This window comes from Anomalospiza imberbis, chromosome 5 (genome assembly GCF_031753505.1).
Source record: "Anomalospiza imberbis isolate Cuckoo-Finch-1a 21T00152 chromosome 5, ASM3175350v1, whole genome shotgun sequence".
NCBI classification, from domain to species: Eukaryota; Metazoa; Chordata; class Aves; order Passeriformes; family Viduidae; genus Anomalospiza; species Anomalospiza imberbis.
Window position 1 is genome coordinate 12,264,873 of NC_089685.1, and position 4,768 is coordinate 12,269,640.

The 4,768-nt window shown below is 42.5% G+C and overlaps 1 long non-coding RNA gene across 1 annotated transcript; it reads right to left on the bottom strand.

Annotated features, from left to right (window-relative positions):
* Positions 1 to 848: 848 nt before the first annotated feature.
* Positions 849 to 4,664, bottom strand: LOC137473728 (uncharacterized). The gene is made up of 2 exons (XR_010998961.1): positions 3,615 to 4,664; positions 849 to 3,568 (listed from the first exon to the last, which is right to left on the bottom strand). It is a non-coding gene; the product is annotated as an uncharacterized lncRNA (long non-coding RNA).
* Positions 4,665 to 4,768: the final 104 nt, after the last annotated feature.

A 4,768-nucleotide genomic window follows, 5' to 3' on the forward strand; every position in this document is an offset into this window, starting at 1 on the left:
GGCTGAAATAACTGTTGGAGTTTTGGAAACTCATCCACCATCAAATCAGAATAATACTCTAAAACAGGGAACCTGTATGTGGTTATAGTCAGAGGGAAGGATGGAAATGACACTTGTGTACAATGCAAATAAAAGCAATAAAAAAGGACTGGTCCTTAATCTGCAGTGAATCTGCTAAAGGGCAAGGAGAAACCTATCTGTTTAGCTAAGTCAGATGAATTTTCCCACAGGAATTTCCTGTTGAGTTACTGCATCAGGCAGAATCGTTTGTTTGACATGTTATTCTTGAAAAATTGTTGTTATGAGCTATCCAAACTCCTTCCATTTATCTTTCTGATAAAAGCCCTCAGCTGTCAGGTAGTGGGCTGTCTGGCACTTACAGACTTATTTCACTGCATAAATACTTACGAGAAAAAAGAGAACTGCATGCAGATAGAATACCGTAATATTCCCTGAAGAAAGCTTCTAATCAACAGCTTCAAAAGAGTGCTCTGTTAATGAGCAACTGAAATGTTGTAAATTCAGCCAACAGCCTCTATGTTTAATTTAGACAGTCTTCCTTGCAGCTTGAGAGCACAAAAGACCAGTGTCAGTGGCCTGTAGGCCTTTGCAGTTGCTGCCCAGTGGTTAACCATGGGAAAGAAAAGCCATTGCAATTTAATTAGCTGAAGGGTAACTTCTAGGTAATACTGATAAAATAATCAGCTAGATGCCAGTGAACAGCTGGCATGAAAACATAATGTCTGTAAAGTTTGATTTGTATTCTCAAAACAGCTTTATTCCCAAAAAGCCCTCCAACCCTCTCCTCTACAAAATAATGTATTGTTTCTTGAGCCCATGTTTTTAAGCTCGTTTGAATTCAGATTGCTTGGCTGAGATCAAGGCAATTCCTGGCAGCTGTATTTCAGCATATTCATTAAAGGCAATACTGTACCATTGCTTTTTAAAGATAGTAGATTGTAAATAAACAGTGAACACGATGACTCTACAAAAAGCTAACACAGCACTAAGCAGTAGTTTAGCCAAAGGCAATTTCAATTGTTACAGTTTACTGTGGGATGGTTTCAGCAATTCTGAAGGTCTTTTTTCCTGAGCATTGCTTTTCTAATGCTTAGTTCCTGTGCCCTCTTGCTCTGGGGCTGGATCAGCCTGTAACAGGGTAGTTCTTTCCAAGTACTTCTGTAATAAGCTGATTGTGATAGTGTGTCTTGCTGATAGGAACTTTCTCTTTATTTCAGAAGAAATACTTTATATATACCATCGAAAGAAAAACCTTTCAAGATCATGCTTTCTTTGCTTTTATCAAGATTGTCATCCTGGTTCAGAGTAATAGAAGTGTTGGCTTCACAGTGTCGTGCTCAGCCTCAGTGCTGACATATGCATACATCAGGTATGCATAAAGAGATTTCTCATTTGTATCACTGCTACCACATGGAATTGTTTTATAAAGTAGAAATGTTACTCTAGAAGCAACAAGCTAGATCTATGAGTGCTGGCACCAGCACCAGCACCAGCTGCATCTTTTTTCCTCTGGGGTAGTGTAGAATCTCTCCCATGTGTGAGCTGATAGTGCAGCACCTCCTCAGCTGTAGCTCCTGGAACAGCCTTTTCTTTGAGATGCCTGTGTCATTTGGTTGATATTGCACAGTAATGAACATGGAAACCTTATTTTCTCAGAAAACCAGCGGGAACTGTGTAATTCAGACTGTGCATTACCACTGGTTTCAATGGAGTTCTTGACAAGTTTTAAGCTTAAAAACCAAAAGTGCCATTTGGTCCTTTTCCAGGCACCTCTTTAGGAGGGATGATGATCTAAAATAGCTAGTTAGTGTGAAATACAAAGCTGCCATACTTAGGGTGAAATCCGGAATCTGGATTTCAAAGAACCAGATTTTCATCTTGAGACCCTCACTTACATAATCCACTCAGAGGCTCTGCGGCATCTTGGAATTAGCAGGCAACTATTTATCTATCATGCTGTTGACAAGGACATAATTTATATAGAACTTTCTTCTTTTAGCCTTGGCCTTTCTATTCCAGTGTTGCTTGAAACTGGACACACAAGCACTATAAAGAAAGGTTCTAATTTTCTCCATCTGGAAGTTGAAGATAATACTACCTAAACTAGAGGGATATTGTGAGCATTACTTGTTATAATAGCTCATTTCTAAATAATATAATTGTAATTAAAAAATTGTTAAAACCATTTAAAAAGTAGTGTTTTAAAAAAGTTTAGTGGTGAATATTTACATATTCAGCTTCTGCTGTTAGAACACCAGTATTTGTTTTATTTTATTGCATTTTTAGCTAGTTAATAAGATTTCTTAATTTAGAGTTGCATCTCTCTAATGACGTTTGCTGGATGCTAAATTTTAGATTACATTTACATATGAGACACTCCTATTTTGCTAAGTAGGAGACATGTTATGGGGATAATCAGTTTATCTTAAGCTGTAATTCTATGTCTAGCAAGGATTCAAATTTCTAGGATGTCTAATGGGGTAGTGAAATCTGGTAAAACATCTTTGTGATAAATCCCAGCATATGGGATCAGTTAGATCTAGCTGTAAAATGGAACAGAAGCTTAATTTTAATTTTCAGTTGCACAGTTGGGTGCTTTGCTTTTTTCTTTTACAACTTGACAGAGCTCTGTCTGAAATTTAAAAAATGCCGGAACTGGATGGATCTTTTGAATATGCATTAACTAAATGGGAGAAACAAAACTAAAAAAAAAGAAGTAGCTAGTTTCATGTAAGGTTAGATTTTCTATTCCATGGAAACTAATTTGACTCTCCAATGTAGATTCTCTGGTGAAAAGATGTGCATGCTTTTCAGCTACAAGATCCTTCTTACATAGGCTAAGTGGGCACTAAAATAGTACAGGCACCAAAGCAACAGTAACAATTTCAGTAAGAGATCTACAGTTCTATATGTGGTCAAGGCATCATTGTCAAATTAGGAAGCATCTTGTTTCTTGGCATTTAGGTTTATATTTTAACCTTTGTGTTAACAAGAGTATCACTTTCATTTTGAATTGTATGCAATGTATCGCGCTTTGGGGGTTTACTATTTTTATGCAATTACAGTCCTTGTGACAGACACTGGACAAGCCCAGCTGCAGGACTAAGCTGCTGTTTAAGCACAGAGCTTACGAACTGGCAGTGCAAACATTTTAGGGCAGTCGGTGCAATTTCATGCTGAACTGCCAAGGGAGTAAGAAATTGCTTATATACACAAAATATCCCCCAAAAGCTATACATTTAAAATACAGCGGATTTTTCTGAAACTAGTCCGTGTTTTGGAGCCTGAGAAGCTAAATCTCAGAGCCTTCTCACAACTCAGCATCTGAGCCAGCCCTGGAGCTATCACCAGTTCCCAGTGTCCTTTAAGATTCACGGTAGATTTTGTCACCTAAAATCTTCACGTGACTGATAATGTCTCAGGGGGAAGGGAGCAGCACTTCTGACAGCTCTCGAGAATCACCTCTGAGTTACAGGACCTTGGCAGTTTCAGGAGACATTCAGTTTCATCCTGAGCAGAAGCATCCTCAGTTCCCCCCATTTTCAACCTCTTCCTTTTCATCAGAAACATCCACACTTCCCACCCTTTTCAACCTCTTCCTCCAGATCATGTGCCAAGAGCCCAGCTTTCTTTCTCTTCCTAGGGCGGGCAAGACGGGGAAGGTTTGTGGTATCTGTACAGAGGCTGAGGGTGCCAGAAGTTCTGTGCTACCATCTGAGGTATTCAGCGTTAGGAAAATGGTACCTAGAAACACTGCTTTCCCCCAGCATAAGTAGTAGATTTCTTTTTTAAAGTAGCTTTTTGTTTATTTGCATTGTGTCACTTAACATACTGTGGGGCAAATAACAGAATTTCACCCTGGTTTTCCTTCATTTTTGAGATAATGCTTGATTAGCCAAATGAAAAGTTCCTAAAAAATGTAAAAAATTTAACTACCAAGTCAAAACTGAGTAGTGCTTCTTGCATGCCTGTAGCTATTTATCTACAGCCACACATTCCATACGTGCTCAGGAACGATCTTCAGCACTGAAATGAAGTTGCTTGCACTGATACACTTGCAGAACTTTTCCCAGCCCAAATTTGGCTCTTGTCAAGTAGCATTCCCACAAGCCCTGCCAGCCGCTGGCAGCTGGGAGGGACCATTCCCAGCAGTTTGGAGTGCCGTGTCTGGAGCCGAGGTGGTTCGCCAGCGCCGGCACAGGCACGAAGCCCTCCTGGCCATGACAAGTGTCTCAGCTCTGTTGCGTACACTTCTCAGAAGACTCCAGGTTATTCCAGCCTCGGGATTTCCGCAGTCAGAGCGGGTCAGTCCCGCAGGAAGCGCAGCGCCCTCAGCCAGCCCTGCCGAAAGCGCCCCGAGCAGCCGAGGAGCCGCAGCGCGCTGGGATGTGCCCGCGGCAGCTCCCGGAGCAGCCGGAAGGCAGCGCTTTGTGTTTGCTGAACCGGGCCATAATGGAATACCGGCAGGAACATGCTGTCCTCACCTGCGCTGCTCTGGCGCGCTGAGGAGAGCGGGACCATTAAAACCAAGCCCCAAGCCTGCCAGAGCTCCTGAAGCGCTTGGACAACGCTCTCAGACAGACGGTGGGATCGCTGGGCTGTTCCTGTGCAGGGCGGGCAGCTGGACCCGACGGTGCCCGTGGCTCCCGTCCCACGCGGGACATTCCCCGATTCCCCCTCCCCTGCCACGCGGCAATGCAGTTCGCGCTGCCCGCTGCGCCCCCGGCGGCGGCGGATGGAACTGCCC